A 19,982-nucleotide genomic window follows, 5' to 3' on the forward strand; every position below is an offset into this window, starting at 1 on the left:
ATTTCATTTGAATATGAACCTCCTATCTTGAGTCGTTCAAAGTGTTCTTTTCTTTCTGAACGTGAGTGTATAAATGGAGAAACGTTAACTTATGAGAAGAAACGGTTATATTTACGAAGGAGTAATGCGCTGAATTACAGACTCATATCACTAGCCTTGATTTACTGTAGGATTTTGGAACATATTCTGTGTTCAAATATTATGAACTACCACAAAGAAAACGAGTTATTGACAAGCGGTCAGCACGGACTCAGAAAATATCGTTCTTGTGAAACACAATTACGAATAAGTTAAACTGGAACGATCACATAGATAATTTTGTGTAGAAAGCAAACCAAAATCTACGATTCATTGGCAGAACACTTAGAAAGTGCAGCAGGTCTCCTAAAGAGACTGCTTACACCACGCTTGTCCACCCTCTTCTGGAGTACTGCGGTGCGGTGTGAGATCCGCAGCAGGAGGGACTATCGAAAGACGCCGAAAAAGTCAATAAAGTTCTTCTGGATTAGCGGCCGCATTGTCAACTATAAAATTCCGATGTTTCGGCGACTGTCGCAAGCCTCCTTCCTCGGAGTGTACTTCTAACTGACTGTAACAACGGCCGCGGAAGCCTACGTTTACAGATATCGAAAAAGTTCAAAAAAGACCAACTCTATGCGAAATAGGGGAGAGGTTGCCAAGGCCATAGTACATGAATTGGCGTAGCAATCGTTAAAACAAGCGCGTTTTTCATTGCTGCAGTATCTTCTCGTGAAATTTCAATCACCAACTTCGTCCTCCGATTTCGGAAATATTCTGTTGAAGTCCACCTACATAGGGAGAAATGATCATCATTATAAAATAATAGAAATCAGAGCTCTGACAGAAGGATTTGAATGCTCGTTTTTCCCGCGCGCCTTTCGAGAAGGGAGCGATGGAGAAATAGCTTGAAGGTGGTTCGCTGAACCCTCTGCCAGGCACTTGATTGTGAATTGCAGAGTAATCATGTAAATGTAGATGCAGGACTGAAGTAGCGAATAACCGTCCGTCGGTCTGTCTGTCTAACCGTCTGTTAAGACCTCTTTTTCTCAGAAACCGTTAAAGGTATCAAGTTGAAATTTATGTCACGTAAGCTTACAGTCCCTTGGCACTGTGAGATTTTTAAGCCTCTAAGCCAATGCAGTCAAAAGATACAGTCATTTATGTTTCATATTTTGATGTAAACTCACTAACAAACACCAATAGTTGAACTAACGACATACATCTCGGGCCTGGTAAAGAACATGGTCGGAAACCTGGAGGACGCGGGATCGAATCTCGGTCGGACCACGGATTTCTCAATCTCCGCATTTTTCCGGTTATTATCGTTTTAATACTCTACTATTCCTTTGTGGATCATTAATCTACGCTCTCTGATTCACATCCTGAGCACAAGGTAACACTGTGTATCGCATGTCTTCGTACCCTGTAATAAATGGTCAACGTAAATCGGAAATTTAAAGTTGCAGTTTACTAATTACTTTAATTCCATCATCACTTTCTTCTTGGTACGAGACTATTAATCTATACTGAGCCATAAACCGAAAAAGAGACCAAAATAAAAGGGTATTACCAGTTTTATAGTAATGAAAGCTACGGGTACAGTAAGCAGGTATTGGTATGTAGTGAATAAGTCGCTAGTAGAACCGCAAGAGTAAGAACTCTGTTTTTCGACACGACATTATCGTCAAAAACATTCTCCGTTTTCTTGACGAGTCAAAGTTGGATGAAGCCTCAAGCTCTTGACGATAACGTTAATGTATTCGTCAGAAAAAACTGCGAGATAAATTGCACCTGACACAGAAAATTGAAACGATCATCGAAAGACTGAGGTTTTACCCACATTCGACACGTCAAGAAAATAAAAGATGTTTTATACAAGAGGCGTAAGTGTTTCAATTTTATTCACATAATTTATACTTACAGTAACGTCAATATGATAGCTTGGCAGATAAAGATGATACAATTTCTGCGCTAACTGGTAAAGAAATTATGAACAAAAGAAAATTTGTGAAAAAGCATGGATATTGCTTTTTTCTTCAGTTTCGTCTCACTAGTCAAGTTTCTCACACTGGTCACGCAAATTCCGAAAATTCCAAATTTGTAATCCTGCTTGTTAGGGGACATCCTCCTCTAGCATTACTCTTCCTCAACAGTAGTTGTAGATATCAGTATTATTTTTCGAATTTTGGACAGGTCAGTTCTATCTCACCTGCTTTTCCAAAAATTCCACGTAATTTTATACACAATATATTTCAAGCTAAAATTAATGAAAAGGGATTACTTTATTTTCGATGTTACAATCGATAAACATGTACAGTTAATTTTTTTAGAAACATTTGTAATTGTTTGGCACATTTAAAATTTCTGTTATAAATTACGCAAACTAGTATCGTTTACTATCAAAATGAGATTTTCACTCTGCAGCGGAGTTTGCGCTGATATGAAACTTCCTGGCCGATTAAAACTGTGTGCCGGACCGAAAGGCAAAGGTCCCGAGTTCGAGTCTCGGTCCGGCACACAGTTTTAATCTGCCAGGAAGTTTCATCGTTTATTATGTTTGTTTCGGGATTCATTTACGAAACAATAATCGAAATTCATTTGTCAAGAAACACTATAAGCCCTTTGGAGTATTGTTATTACCGCAGAGTGAAGGAGTAATAAGCATGCCTCTGGTGTGATCGGATGTATTTTTGTATTTTGGGCGAACAATGTAATTTCGACTTTATTAATGTGAAAATTCAAAAGACTGTATGATATACTAAAATATGACAAAATATACGAACGTATTAACAAAAATGCTCCAACAATGATCTTCAAAATTATTTAGATCAATTCAACCATGAGGACCTAAAATGTGAGAATTTCAGCTTCAAGAATCAGATCCCTAGACAAGAAGCACTGGAGCCCACTCTACAAGAAAAGATAAGTAAACTAAAAAGTTTATTATAATCTTACTCCTTCCCACCATGAACCATGGACCTTCCCGTTGGTGGGGAGGCTTGCGTGTCTCAACGATACAGATAGCCGTACCGTAGGTGCAACGACAACGGAGTGGTATCTGTTGAGAGGCCAGACAAACATGTGGTTCCTGAAGAGGGGCAGCAGCCTTTTCAGTAGTTTCAGGGGCAACAGTCTGGATGATTGACTGATATGGCCTTGTAACACTAACCAAAACGGCCTTGCCGTTGTGTTACTGCGAACTGCTGAAAGCAGGGGAAACTACAGCCGTAATTTTTCCCGAGGGCATGCAGCTTTACTGTATGATTAAATGATGATGGCGTCCTCTTGGGTAAAATATTACGGAGGTAAAATAGTCCCCCATTCGGATCTCCGGGCAGGTATTCCTCAGGAGGACGCTGTTATCAGGAGAAAGAAAACTGGCGTTCTACGGATCGGAGCGTGGAATGTCAGATCCCTTAAAAGGGGCAGGTAGGTTAGAAAATTTAAAAAGGGAAATGGATAGGTTAAAGTTAGATATAGTGGGAATTAGTGAAGTTCGGTGGCAGGAGGAACAAGACTTTTGGTCAGGTGATTACAGGGTTATAAATACAAAATCAAATAGAGGTAATGTAGGAGTAGGTTTAATAATGAATAAAAAAATAGGAGTGCGGGTTAGCTACTACAAACAGCATAGTGAACGCATTATTGTGGCCAAGATAGACACAACGCCCATGCCTACTACAGTAGTACAAGTTTATATGCCAACTAGCTCTGCAGATGATGAAGAAATTGATGAAATGTATGACGAGATAAAAGAAATTATTTAGGTAGTGAAGGGAGACGAAAATTTAATAGTCATGGGTGACTGGAATTCGTCAGTAGGAAAAGGGAGAGAAGGAAACATAGTAGGTGAATATGGATTGGGGGGAAGAAATGAAAGAGGAAGCCGCCTTGTAGAATTTTGCACAGAGCATAACTTAATCATAGCTAACACTTGGTTCAAGAATCATAAAAGAAGGTTGTATACATGGAAGGATCCTGGAGATTCTAAAAGGTATCAAATAGATTAGGTACCAGGTCTTAAACTGTAGGACATTTCCAGGGGCAGATGTGGACTCTGACCACAATCTATCGGTTATGAACTGTAGATTAAAACTGAAGAAATTACAAAAAGGTGGGAATTTAAGGAGATGGGACCTGGATAAACTGACTAAACCAGAGGTTGTACAGAGTTTCAGGCACAGCATAAGGGAACAATTGACAGGAATGGGGGAAAGAAATACAGTAGAAGACGAATGGGTAGCTCTGAGGGATGAAATAGTGAAGGCAGCAGAGGATCAAACAGGTAAAAAGACGAGGGCTAGTAGAAATCCTTGGGTAACAGAAGAAATATTGAATTTAATTGATAAAAGGAGAAAATATAAAAATGTAGTAAATGAAGCAGGCAAAAAGGAATACAAACGTCTCCAAAATGAGATCGACAGGAAGAGCAAAATGGCTAAGCATGGATGGCTAGAGGACAAATGTAACGATGTAGAGGCTTATCTCACTAGGGGTAAGATAGATCCAGCCTACAGGAAAATTAGAGAGACCTTCTAGTTGATGAATTCTCCAAAGAGAGCCACTTGTATGAATAGCAAGAGCTCAGATGGAAACCCAGTTCTAAGCAAAGAGGGGAAAGCAGAAATGTGGAAGGAGTATATAGAAGGTCTATACAAGGGCGATGTACTTGAGGACAATATTATGGAAATGGAAGAGGATGTAGATGAAGATGAAATGGGAGTTACGATACTGCGTGAAGAGTTTGACAGAGCACTGAAAGACCTGAGTCGAAACAAGGCCCCGGGAGTAGACAACATTCCATTGGAACTACTGACGGCCTTGGGAGAGTCAGTCCTGACAAAACTCTACCATCTGGCGAGCAAGATGTATGAGACAGGCGAAATACCCTCAGACTTCAAGAAGAATATAATAATTCCAATCCCAAAGAAAGCAGGTGTTGACAGATGTGAAAATTACCGAACTAATAAGTCACAGCTGCAAAATACTAACGCGAATTATTTACAGACGAATGGAAAAACTGATAGAAGCCGACCTCGGCGAAGATCAGTTTGGATTCCGTAGAAATTTTGGAACACGTGAGGCAATACTGACCCTACGACTTATCTTAGAAAATAGATTAAGGAAAGGCTGAAACTTCCCCTTTGAACAATTATACAAGACTGTGCTTAAACTGACACACAATATTTTTAGCGCAACGCAATCTGACTTTCAATAATCCCTACAAAGGAATGGCCCTGACTAACATTAACCTATACCTTTCACAAATCACTTACCTCACAAAAATCTTCGTTACTCGAACTACTGCAATACAGCGAGCGCCACTACTGCCAGCTAAATAAAAGATTCAAACTACGGAAGGCACTAACTACTGATAGGCATAGTTAGCAAATGAAAGATTTTAATAGAGAACAAACAATGTATTTACCTTAATAGTCATAATATATATGGCAGTTCATGACATCCAGTCTTACAAAATTCAAAACTCCGCCATTTCTCTCCCCACATCCACCACTGCTGGCGGCTCACCTCCAACTGCGCAACGCTACGAGCTGTTAACAGCCAACTGCCAACACTACAATGGCAGACAACAATGCAAACTAGCCACAGTCTGCACACAGCACAGCCAGTGATTTTCATACAGAGAGCTACGTAATGTTGCCAATAAGAAAACATAAACAGCCTACTTACAAGGCAAACCTACATTTCTAGCAATTGTAGACTTAGAGAAAGCTTTTGACAATGTTGACTGGAGTACTCTCTTTCAAATTCTAATGGTGGCAGGGGTAAAATAAAGGGAGCGAAAGGCTGTTTACAATTTGTACCGAAACCAGATGGCAGTTATAAGAGTCGAGGGGCATGAAAGGGAAGCAGTGGTTGGGAAGGGAGTGAGACAGGGTTGTAGCCTATCCCCGATGTTATTCAATCTGTATATTGGGCAAGCAGTAAAGGAAACAAAATAAAAATTCGGAGTAGGTATTATAGTGCATGGAGAAGAAATAAAAACTTTGAGGTTCGCCGATGACTTTGTAATTCTGTCAGAGACAGCAATGGACTTGGAAGAGCAATTGAACGGAATGGATAGGGTCTTGAAAGGAGGATATAAGATGAACATCAACAACAGCAAAACAAGGATAATGGAATGTAGACAAATTAAGTCGGGTGATGCTGAGGGAATTAGATTAGGAAATGAGACACTTAAAGTAGTAAAGGAGTTTTGCTATTTGGGGAGCAAAATAACTGATGATGGTCGAAGTAGAGAGGATATAAAATGTAGACTGGCAATGGCAAGGAAAGCATTTCTGAAGAGAACTTTGTTAACATCGAGTATAGATTTAAGTGTCAGGAAGTCGTTTCTGAAAGTATTTGTATGGAGTGTAGCCACGTATGGAAGTGAAACATGGACGATAAATAGTTTAGACAAGAAGAGAATAGAAGCTTTCGAAATGTGGTGCTACTGAAGAATTCTGAAGATTAGATGGGTAGATCACGTAACTAATGAGGAGGTATTGAATGGGATTGGGGAAAAGAGAAGTTTGTGGCACAACTTGACTAGAAGAAGGGATCGGTTGGTAGGACATGTCCTGAGGCATCAAGGGATCACAAATTTAGTATTGGAGGGCAGCGTGGAGGGTAAAAATCGTAGAGGGAGACCAAGAGATGAATACACTAAGTAGAGTCAGAAGGATGTAGGTTGCAGTAGGTATAGGGAGATGAAGGAGCTTGCACAGCATAGATTAGCATGGAGAGCTGCATCAAACCAGTCTCAGGAGTGAAGACCACAACAACAATCTTAATCCTCTCAAATCTTTAGAAAAGATTTTGCTTATTGTGGATATTAGTTGAAATTAGGAAGGAGGAGGGAGAGTACATGCTGGAAGCATCATTCTCCTGTGACCCACCCACCAAATCTAACAGCCCCAGGCATTCAAGAATAGGAGGTCATTTACTCTGCCGTATACCATACGCAACTTATCTCCTCAAAGGGACGGATGCCCAGCACCCTTTCTGACGTCAGAGATGAATTTAGCTTCGGTCTGTATCGTGCAAACACACTTACGGGTAGCCGTAGAAGGCGAGGGTGCGGTCCGCGACGGGGGATTTGTGGTTTCAGACGCTCGTCAGAGTGCACACACACTCAGAGTACATGCTAAGAGTAGCGACTGGCCCCGTGGGTTGGCCTGTGGGTGTGTGTACCCTGTATGAGCACAACGCCAGCCGGAAACGGCGCCCCCGCATGTCGGTGACAGGTTGGGGCTGAGGCTAAAGGCTAAGCTAAGCACAAGTGGGTGGTGGGCCGTCTGTACCGCGCCTTTGTTTAGTGGTGAGTCCTGACGGGACCTTCCGACCAATTACTAAGACAACGCTTAGGCGTCCGCCTCGGTAACTGGGCGGTCAAAGAGGCGGATTACTAACCGAAGGAGCCCGGGTTGGATTACCGGTCGCATCGCATATTTTCTCCGCTCGGGGGCTGAGTTTTGTGTTGTCCTCATGTCCGTGTCGTCATAATTGACATTCCACTATTGAGATGGCTGTATGGATATATACTGAAAGTCAATAAATTTAAAGAAAACATCGCTTAGGTCTGGAACGGTGACCGAAGGTATTAGCAAAAATAGGAAACTACGTTTTGTTGTATAGGTGGTGCTTTTCTTAGAAGTGTTCGCTTTAAGTGTACTTAATACTTCAGGGCTAAGTATTTTTTATAATCTTTGACCGTTTCTGGGAGCAACTCCCAATATCGACCAGAATCGATTTAAAACCACGCGGGGCCCTTAAAGTTGATGAATTGTGGCCTCGAGCAAAATAATCTCACACATTTTAAAAATGTTGCTTTACTTCCACGTAACCTTTATTTATATACTGTTCATTAATGTTAACACTAATCATGTACACGTATCCTAAAAACTGACTCGTTCCACATCTTTTCAACAAAGGAACTTTTCACATGATGTACATCTACATCTGCATCCATACTCCGCAAGCCACCTGATGGTGTGAGGCGGAGTGTACTTTGAGTACCTCTATCGGTTCTCCATGAAACATATAACTAATAACTATTAGAGGTAAAGTTTAAAATTTTTTTTTCGCTGATTTCATGACTTATAGATGCCGCGCACTCTGATTTTTGAACCATTACCTGACCAACATAATAAACAGGCAATAAGTTAGACAGTGAAACTACCAACCACAGCTGGTTTTTATTAGCTTCATCCACGCAGTAAGAAAAACCACTGTTTAGACGAGTAAATAGTTAAATATTGTAGCGTGCCAAACGTTTCCACTCACTATGTTCCTAGACAGCAGAGTGGTAATACGTTAATGCATTAGGGCTACAGTAGTTAATGAAACTACGTAATTGTATTTATTTTGTCCGATGTCATCGAGCGATAGCAGACGAGACCAGCGTTGTACACCGCATTGGTTTTGTCGAACTGTGTGCTAGAAACTGTAAAAACTGACTGTTACTATGAATTAGTAATTCTTTATTTTCTAGAAACTATGAACTCACGTCTTGAACTGCACTTTTTGATACCCTACCTATGTTGCACTCAACATCCTGCAGTAACATGCTAGTGATATCAGCAAACAGAAATATTTTAGAATCACCTGTCATATTATTAGGCATATCTGATGTATGTAAGCAACAACAGTGGTCTGGCCTTTCAAGTAAGACACCGGGCCCCACTTACACCACATCAGAGCCGTCCTTATAACTTTGGAGGACTTGCCTGTTCTTGAAGTATTAGAGGAACCAGTTGTGAGCTACTTCTCTTCTTCCACTGTGGTCCAACTTCTGCAATAATATTTTCTGCTCGGCACAATCAAATTCCTTAGTTAAATCAAAGAAGATGCTAGTGTACACAACTTTGTTTAATCTGTCCAGTCCCTCACAGAGATAAAAAGAAGATAGCATTTTGAATTGTGAAACCACTTCTAAAACGAAGCTGTATATCTGACAGCACATTATGTGAATCGAAATGATCAGTACTCTTCAGTAACTTTTGCGAACATCGATGAGAGAGAAACAAGTCTGTCTACATTATTGCCTTCTCCGTTTTTCCAAAGTGATTTCATTACAGAATACAAGCCGTCCAATGTAGTGCAGTGGTATTTCAATAGTTTCAAATGGGATACTGCTTTTATCCCTCATCGCCATTCCCCTATTCCGCAAAGATCTCATTGAAAAATTGCCAGCTAGTCTGTACCTCGGTGAGGGAAGCTCTGAACCATCAAATTATTTAACACCGCTCTGATACACCAGGAATGTCAGAGTCAACATCGACAAGCAGTTCACAATCTTTATCTCTAATACCTCTTATATTTTGATGAAATGTGCTAATTCCTTCATCACTTAGCTGCCTGACCTTGTTTGGAGGTAGTTCGTTTGTCAGAGGAACTTCCCTTAAGTAAGAAAACTTATAAGCCAAGTTTAGTCTAAGAAAAAGTGTAGCTTTAACACTAATTAATTTAGGGATTTTCCCATGAGTTATGTCACCTACAATCCTCGACAACTTCCCCTTCCCATACCTACTGAGGTGCAGGCCATTCCTAGTGACACTTGATCTATCGATACACTCAGCTGCCACTACTGCAGCTGAGCCGTGATCAACACTGCCTTCTCAGGCCACATGTTAATACGCCTAACAGCTGTTTTAAGTTGTGGCCGATCACGACCTTGAAACAGGTGCCCGAAGTGCACATTTGTGCCATTAATTTGAGTAGCTATCGTCTCCCACGTCATTGTCCCTCTTCCTATCAAGACTATTCCCAGCTCCACCCACAGTCACTACCTGATCATTTTTCGTAAAACTCCTACATAACTCGCCTTTCTTACCAATGCTTCGCAATGCTGATGACCTGTTAGTCACTCCCCAGCACTTTTCTATTAAAAATTGCAACTTAGGATTCTTTACAGATGAAGTTTGCTGCATGTTTCCTACATCTACAAGCAACTCTCCACCAAACTCTGGTAGTTGGTCAAATCTATTGGTGATACGCAAAGAGAATCTGAATACGTGCTTCTCCTAGCAGCCTTTTCACCAACTGCCAGTTCCCATTGTTATCCCCATTCTCCCTTCTCATCCTATCTAGTTCTCCCCTTGCGTTTTATAACTACACCTAAAAGGCACAGATTCCTGTATGTTTTTTGCTATATATCCTCCAGTTTCAGGACAGTATCTCTAACGTTCCCGCTGCATTTCTCCCAAACGAAAATACTTTGCACAAATGTCACACCATAGATCATTACTCAAAAACCTACTATAAAACCTACACCTCTCACTCGTCGTAAAAAATTTTATAATCATCGAAAATACTATAGGTGCACGTTACCTAAATTATACTAGTACAACAACACGACTTTATAAACTAACTACAGTATTTCAAATTTTACTCTCTAGAAAGTCTGTAACTACTTCTATTAACATTACTCGTTCGACACTAATACAACTACCACAAATGCTTCATACGATTGTCTAAATCAAGAATATCTCACGTCCACAGCCACGCACAGCGAAAATTGAACACTACATAGCGAGTGAACTTTTACGAAAATATTACCTTTTTTTCCGAAAATATTTCTACAGATATTTCACAAACAACAGCAAGAAATACGGGTGGTAAATTTCTAAAATTAACAACTGACTATAATGAACAGACAAATTCATCAGTATTTAGCTTTCATATTCCGCTCCAACCGGTAACGACACATCAGGAAAAGTAAATGTAAGTAGGTGAGAGACTTCGAAGCAAGACGTAAACACATTCACGGATAGCAGGCCATTAGAAGCAATAACAGCACAAGACAGTGAAAGATGAATGTAAATCCACTAATAAATGAATTTTAGAGTAAATGTTATCGCTTTGTTAGAAAAAGGTATTTGAAACCTAATATTATTCAAAAAATCGGAGATCGATTAGAATAGAAGTCCGTTATCTGTGCCGTCACACCAAAGATGTCCAAAGACAGACATCACCTTTATCTCTATGATAAAAATAAACAAAAAACTGAAATCCTGACTTAATATGTATACACGCTGATAGTACACACAATACATTCTATCTACACGTGGTGTCAAACGAGTAATCACGCCATATGGTGACGCAGTTTTGGATGCAACTTTACCCACTTTGTGTTAACGAAGGTGCTGATCGTTGCTTGTAAAGTGTTGGCACCAGGCCGTTGAATATCGAGGATGTTCGTGTCTGACGTGTGAACACGGCCAACATAAATTATACGTTATCTGCGACTGTGTCCTGTCATCCTTCCTTACTTTTGAACAGTTAGCGATCCTCAATCCTTCCGGGGAAGAAGTCCAACATGATTTGCGATGCCAGCATCAGGCAGGCTTTCTCACACACTCTTGGTCTCTGTCTTGTTTTGTAGAGGACGTCTACGAGAATATTCGTCGTCCGCTTTTCGGAGACGGATTCCGATGGCGCCATCGTTTGTCGGCCCAAAGATTCGGGAATGGCACACACCGTGGGGCCCGATGGAGTGTGAATAATGTATGCCCCGTAGAGGCACGTTGACGGCCACTTACTCAGGATCTTTACGTGCAGCGTTATCTGATGTTACGGATACTGCGGTGTGAGACCGCCTTCACACGTGGCCCTGAACTCGTCCGAGGACTCGCAGGCCACGCGGCCGAACTGCCGTCCCGGCTCACCGACCTCGTGGTATCGCTATACAAACGCACTGCAACCTCCAACGATGCTGTATTCTACCGTTTTTACAAAAGCAAATAAACACTTCCTGTAGTCAACTGCACCTCACATTTACGTAATGACCATAGCAGGATAAAAAACTACGTTTATTATTATTATTATTATTTCCCTTCCAAGTAGGCCATCAAGTGACGACGTGACAATTTCAGTTCCTTCTCATTTTCTTTTCTTCCTTTCCTTCCAATATTCTTTCATCTTTCCGACATGTATATTTTTTTCATTTCTTCAGACCACTTTGCAGTTGTTTTCTTACTGCTCTTGCCTCAGAATCATTCTAAATTTGAAACTTTTCTTTTGAAAATGTTTCTTTTTGATGTTTGTTATGCTTTCATGATATGTAATTTTAAAGATTTTTGTACAGATACTCGAAGAAGAATAAGATACAGAAGATTGAAAAGGAAAATTGAGGATGTGTTAAATGACGATCAGTTTGGCTTCAGGAAATTAAAGGCCCCAGAGACCAATGCTGAGGTTGAGGTTGATAATGGAAGCAAGGCCAAAGAAAATTCAAGATTTGTCAATTTGTCGATCTTGAAAAAGCCTTCGACAGAGTCAAATGGTGCAAGATGTTGGAAAGACCAAGAGCGATATGCTCGGATTAAAAAGGGTGTACGAAAGGGATGTAATCTTTCGTCACTACAGTTCAATCTGTACGTGGAAGAAGCACTGATGGAAATAAAAGGAATCTTTAAGAGTGGTATTAAAATTCAAAGTGAAAGGATATCAATGATAAGATTCGCTGATGACATTGCTATCCTCAGCAGCAGTGAAAAAGAGTACTAAGACCTGCAGAATGAAATGGTGTAACGAGCACAGAATATGGATTGAGAGTAAATCGAAGAAAGACGAAAGTAATGAGCAGTAGAAGAAATGGAAACAGCTACAAACTTGACATTAGGATTGGTAATTACCAAAGAGATGAAGCTGAGGAATTCTCCTACCTAGGCAGCAAAGTAGCCCTGACGGACGGAGCAAGGTAGACATAAAAAGTAGACTACCACTGACAAGAAGTGCATTCCTGGCCAAAGAAGTCTGATAGTATCAAATGGTTCAAATGGCTCTGAGCACTATGGGACTTAACTTCTGAGGTCATCAGTCCCCTAGAACTTAGAACTACTTAAACCTGACTAACCTAAGGACATCACACACATCCATGCCCGAGGCAGGATTCTAACCTGCGACCTTAGCGGTCGCGCGGTTCCAGACTGTAGCGCCTAGAACTGCTCGGCCACTCCGGCCGGCTATTATTATCAAACATAGGCCTTAATTCGAGGCAGAAATTTCTGAGAATGTACGCTTGGTTCACAGCATTGTATGATAGTGAAACATGGACTGTGAGAATACCAGAGAAAGAAGAGAATCGAATCATTTAAGATGTGATGCTACGGAATAATTTGAAAATTAGGTGGACTGGTAAGGCAAGGAATAAGCAGATGCTCCGGAGAAATAATTGAGGACCAAAAAAAAAAAGTACACCTCTTTTCCTTATCGTTTCTAATATTTTGCTCTATATAATGATAGATTTCGTCACTGCTTTTTAATTTTCAGTCTCACTTGCTTATTACGGGACCTGTCATCATATTATTATTACTATTATTATTTTGACAATATTGACATAATGATAATAGTTTACGTAACAGGTTATCACTAAGTTAACTATATTCTCCGATAATCTGTCGAACTATTCTGTAGGTGTTCAGTACAACTGCCTTTTGCAGTGGTCAGCGGGGAGGACACAGTTTTAGGTCTTGCAGGTCTTTCACTCTCCGCTTTGGGATGATTCCAGCGCCCGATATTACCACGGGGACGATGAGTACATACTTCTCTTTCCACATCGATTCTAAATCATACTCCAGGTCCCTGTATTTGGCCGTATTCTGATTTCAGATGGTTTGCAAATTATAGATGTTGGTTGCAGCGACATCTATGAAGGAGGTGACGCTCTCGTTTATTGATGACTGTTGTGTTACATTGATCACAGTTGCTAATTATAATTAATTAGTTATAATAATGCTGTAGATACCACACTTTCTGAAGATTTTCCGTTGTGACACCAGTTTATCGCCGACCAGAACGACCACCATCAATCTATGATCACCTGTTTTCGAAAGGCTTGTACGATCTATGGGTCTGTGTCTGACCTAAAGCATTGTCTCCAAAAGCCCACTTCAGCATTGGCGCGTTTCTGCAACGTACTTACCCAAGTTTAAAACAAAAAATTGTACTGACACGTTGCATTTCAGGTCAGCCACCGTAAAACCGCAAAATCGCGGAAACACGACACTGTAAATGGACTCATCAGCAAGTAATTGAACCACTGAGCTCTCATCCACTTGTCACGTTGATTCAGGAACGATGTATGGGGAGACAATGAAATCTAGATGTTTTTCCTTTTCCAAAAAGCGTGCCCCCAGCAGCTGGTTCCGAAATCTACAAATCCTGTGGATATACTTATCTTGTGGTTATGGGTTGTCCAGGTTTCCAGATCCACAGAGCCTTTTCTTTACTGTGACTTTTGCTTTCTAAATAACACACAAAACTTTAAGTAATATTTTTTTATTACTGTTCAGTTAAAAAACAGGCATCTTGCACCTGGCTCAATCAGTACTGCCTCCATGTTATTTGATACAAGAGAAAAATCCGAATCACTGGTATAACTAAATCAAAACTCTCCGAAACGCTTCTACCATTCTGGTGGCTTGCCGTGTGAATCCTGTGGCATCAAATACGCCCTTTGTCAGAATTACGACGTGTCAAATGAATAAAATTAAGTTCCCCATAATTTTCAATTACGCTGAATTCCAGTTTTCGATATGATTCAATGGGTCGAAGTAGTATTGAGGGACCATCACAGAAAACTGCCGATTATGTCCACATGCAAATCGTTTTTATTGACTGAACCGAGTCTATAAACATACAAATGTCAAAATAAAAAAAAGAATATTATTGTGATATGTATCAAACGATTACGTTTGATTACAGCCTTAAGAAACTGAAACTGGATCTTTTCTGGCCAAGTATTATGAGAGGTGTCGATGTTTTAAGTAATTAATAGTATTTAAAACATCTTCTTTTAAGCAAAACTAGTTTTCAGAATGGAGGTATTCATGCTTAGATTGAAATACATCAATTGTATCAAAATGTTTTTCTTAAAAAAGCTGTCAAAATTGATATTAGCGGCGCTCCGGAAAGAGGCTTTGCAGGGTGGAAGCCAACCACCAAAATCTATTATGTCACTGCGGAGAAGAGGCGATTTTGACTTGCAGTACATGTGCGTAAAGCTGGGAATAATTTCTAAAATAGAACACCAAATACGAAAGCTTGAACCACACGGAGCAACCTTGTTCAGTAACTAGGCCTACAATCAAAGAGAACCTCCTGAAACAACTTTTGCTGCCTAGAGTTTTAGGCTATAGTTTACAGAGTTGTATTTGGAACAGATTGGTTGACCGCGGTCGGTATACGATTTATGGAAAGAGATGCGGCTTCAATAGATTTCTATCACAACAACTAGTGATATTTGCACCCAAAATTCAATATTGCGTATAGCTACATGTGTATTCACACTTCTGCTGTGCAAGTCACATTACGTTGTGTGGCGGAGTGTACTTCGTTTACCACGGTCACCTCTCTTTTCCTGCTGCAGTCGCGAATGGACCCTGGTAAGAACGACAGCAGATAAGTCTCGGTGCCAGCACGAATCTCTCTAAATTTACCTTCATGGTCTTTTCGCGAGATATCTGAAAGCATCTCCTGCACAGACGGTGGCTGGTGTTGGCTGAGCATCTGCTTGACGCTTTAACGTTAAAGAACCTGTAACGAAACGCGCTGCTCTTCTTTGGATACTCTCTACTTTCTTTAACTATTCTGTCTGATACGGATCCCAGACTGACAAGCAATATTCAGGTATTAGTCGAACCAGGATTTTGTAAGCTACCTCTTTTGTGGGAGACTTCATTTCCTAAGCATTCTTCCAAAGAATGTCAGTCTGGCATCTGCCGTACCTGCGATTAGTATTGTGTGGACGTTCCACTCTTAATCACTAAGTGCGGATACTCCTAGAGATGGATGTGACTGCTTCCAATGATTGTTCTGCAGTCGTGTAATCACTGAATATAGGGGCCTTTCCGGCAGTTTATGTGCAATACGTTATATTTGTTTACGTTGTGGGTCAGCAACCAATCCCTGTAGCAAGCGTTGATTCTTTGCAGATTTTCTTGCATTTCGCTTCAGTTTTCTACTTCTGCGGCTTCTCTGTGTAGAAATGTTTCCACATGTATTGGATTAGGAACGGGACGTGGCCAGAAAAGGTAAAAAAAGTGAGAATGGCATAACGTTGGTTTTATTATTAACCGCCATTTAAACAATTTGTTCAATGTGAGCAACGGAGACATCGACTGGATGCTGCATTCGTAAAATGGTGTGATCAAATGCTGCTCTCAGCAGTTCCGGTGGAATCTGAGCAACGTGTTCCTGCATACTGGCTTTCGGATCAGGTAGAGGCCGAACGTGTCCCTTCAGATCGGATAGTCTTGTAATCAATGCTTATGGAAACCTGTGAAGTACCTTCAAGCAGATCTGTCTCTGGGCGAAATACATGAGCTGTTGCCTCATCTTGCGTGAAAAAAGTGGTTTCCACACAGATGTGCTCTTCCAAAGCAGCAATCACATGCTCTAGATAACGTTCAGTCGTCACGGTACACCTGACAGGCCGTCTGGGAGAATCCTCCTCGAAGAGGAACGGAGCGAGAATAAAGGTACTTGTAAATCGATACCGCACACTCAGGTACGGCTAGTGCATTGGCTTTTCGAGAACAACACGTAGTATGACAGTACCCCAAATTCGGCAATTACCAGTATTCAATGCATCCTGCAGTGTAAAATGTCCCTCGTCACTCCACTGAATATTGCCTGGCCAATGTCATCGACTTCGATCCGTGCCAGAAACCGAAGAGCAAATTCAGAACGTTGCTGAAGATCATGTTCAGTTGCCGCATCTTATGGATCATGTTCGGATGACAGTGAAGAATAGACTGCAACAGTTTGCCTACTGTCGAACATGGAATGAACAAATCTCGTGACACTGCACGAACACTAACAGTACCCGGGGCACGCGCTGCATTGTCAGTTGTAGCAGCAGCAACTTCTTCAGTAACTTCCACTGGGAACGGACTCCTTACCCTTCCAGTTGCCATACCAAGCTCTCCCCTGTTTTCGAATTTCATTATCACCTTCTTTAAAAATTTCATGATATCGGGGTGTTCCTTAGACCTTTCAGTCGGCGATACTGTCTCACTGGAGCACTGTCACTGCTGCCGCTCACATAAAATAGTTTCACAAACAGCCACTCGTCTCGATAGCCATAGTGTTCACACAAGTTATGACTTGGATGTCATACTGTCACACCAACAGTGAACAGCGCCAAATTTGCACCTGGTGGGCGAAATTGGACTAATTTTTTTCCAGTGTTAATCGGTAACGCATTAGCAAATATACTAAGAGTTGCTGCCATACAATAATTACAGCCCACACTCGACCTCCATGAGTCACTGCACTTCAGTTGGAACCATCTGTGTATTGCGAGAAGTAATGAAAGAATAACATTCCCTTCGGGCAAAAACGAAGTTAGTTTTACGTCATGAAGGAGCGCCGGTGCCCGGCACGAATCAGCCCGGCGGATTAGTGTCGAGGTCCGGTGTGCCGGCCAGCCTGTGGATGGTTCTTAGGCGGTTTTCCATCTGCCTCGGCGAATGCGGGCTGGTTCCCTTATTCCGTCTCAGTTACACTATGTCGGCGATTGCTGCGCAAACAAGTTCTCCACGTACGCGTACACTACCATTACTCTATCACGCAAACATAGGGGTTACACTCGTCTGGTGTGAGACGTGCTCTGGGGGGTCCACCGGGGGCCGAACCGCACAATAACCTTGGGCTCTGTGTGGGGCGGCGGAGGGGTGAAGTGGACTGCGGTAGTCGTCGTGGGGTTGTGGAACACTGAGGCTGCGGCGAGGACGGAGCCTCTCCGTCGTTTCTAGGTCCACGGTTAACATACGATACAATACAATACAATAGTTTTACGTCTGAAGACCTCTCTCTCTGTTCATAATGACGTGGTGTGTTGTGTTTGTTGGGAATACTTCAGTCCAATTTCACAGCTGACCAAGTATTCCGTAAGCATGTATCTTGTTCATTAAGTGGCGGTATTGGAATCAGAATTTGAAAGGGATAGATAGCACTACATCAGAATTTCTAAAATATCTGGCGGGATTGGCAACAAACGACTATTCACGTTGGTGTGTAGAATGTATGAGTCTGACGATATACAATCTGTCTTTCGGTAAAGCATCAAGCACACAGTACCTCAGATTGGGGGAGCCGACAAGTGAGAGAATTATCCCACAGTCAGCTTAACATGTCAAGCATTCAAGTGTCTGACAAGTACAGTATACACAAAACTGAAAAGGAAAACTGGAAATGTGTTAGACGACGATCAGTTTCGCTTTAGGAGGGGTGAAGGCACCAGAGAGGCAGTTCTGGCGTTGCGGTTGATAATAGAAGCAAGTCTAAAGGAAAATCAAGCCACGTTCGTACGATTCGTCGACCTGGAAAGAGCGTTGGACCATATGAAATGGTGCAAGATGTTCGAAATTCCGAGGAAAGTAGAGTAAGCTATTGGAAGAGATGGGTAATATACATGTACAAGAACCAAGAGAGAACTTTAAGAGTGGAAAACGAAGAACGAAGTGCTAGGATTGAAAAGGATGTAAGACAGGGATACAGCCTTTTGCCTCTGTTTCAATCTGTACACCGAAGAAGCAATGACAGAAATAATAAAAACGTTAAAGAATGGGATTAAAATTCAAGACGAAAACATATCAGTGATAAGATGATGACATTGCTACCATGATGAGTATGGAATATGGACTGAGAGTACGTCGAAGAAAGACGAAAGTAATGAGAAGGAGCAGCAATGAGAGCAGTGAGGAACTTAACATGAGAATTGGGGATTACGAAGTAGATGAAATTAAAGGATACCTCTACGTGGGCAGCAACATAACGCATGACGGACGGAGCAAGACAGACGACAAAAGCATTCCTGGTCAAGAGACGTCCACTGCTATCAAATACAGGCCTCAATTTAAGGAAGAACTTTATAAGAATGTACGTTTAGAGCACAGAATTGTATGCTAGTGAAATCTGGACTGTGGGAAAACCGAAAAAGAAGAGAATCGAAGCATTTGATTTATGCTGCTACACAAGACTGTTGAAAATTGGGCGGACTGATAGGGTAAGGAATGATGTGGTTCACGGGGCAATCGGCGAGGAAAGGAATATATAGAAAACACATTTGTTGAGAGATCAGGGAATAACTTCAATGGTAGTAGAGGGAGCTGCAGAGGATAAAGTGTAGAGGAAGACGGAAGTTGGAATACACCCAGAAAATAATTGAGGAAGACTGATGATTCAAACTACACTACTGGCCATTAAAATTGCTACAACAAGAAGAAATGCAGATGATAAAAGGGTATTGATTGGACAAATATATTATACTAGAACAGACATGTGATTACATTTTCACGCAATTTACGTGCATAGATCCTGAGAAATCAATACCCAGAACAACTACCCCTTGCCGTAATAACGGCCTTGAACGGAGCTTGGATGGCGTGTACAGGTACAGCTACCCATGCAGCTTCAACACGATACCACAGTTCATCAAGAGTAGTGACTGGCGTATTGTGACGAGCCAGTTGCTCGGCCACCATTGACCAGAAGTTTTCAATTAGTGAGAGATCTGGAGAATGTACTGGCCAGGGCAGCAGTCCTACATTCTCTGTATCCACAAAGGCCCGTACAGGACCTGCAACATGCGGTCGTGCATTATCCTGCTGAAATGTATGGTATCGCAAGGATCGAATGAAAGGTAGAGCCACGTGTCGTAACACATCTGAAATGTAACGTCCACTGTTCAAAGTGCCGTCAATGCGAACAAGAGGGGACCGAGACGTGTAACCAATGGCACCCCATACCATCACGCCGGGTGATACGCCAATATGGCGAAGACGAATACACGCTTCCAATGTGCGTTCACCGCGATGTCGCCAAACACGGATGCGACCATCATGATGCTGTAAAAAGAAACTGGATTCATCCGAAAAAATGACGTTTTGCCATTCGTGCAGCCAGGTTCGTCGTTGAGTACACCATCGCAGGCGCTCCTGTCTGTGATG

The sequence above is a fragment of the Schistocerca nitens genome, chromosome 7, assembly GCF_023898315.1.
Source record: "Schistocerca nitens isolate TAMUIC-IGC-003100 chromosome 7, iqSchNite1.1, whole genome shotgun sequence".
Classification (NCBI taxonomy): domain Eukaryota; kingdom Metazoa; phylum Arthropoda; class Insecta; order Orthoptera; family Acrididae; genus Schistocerca; species Schistocerca nitens.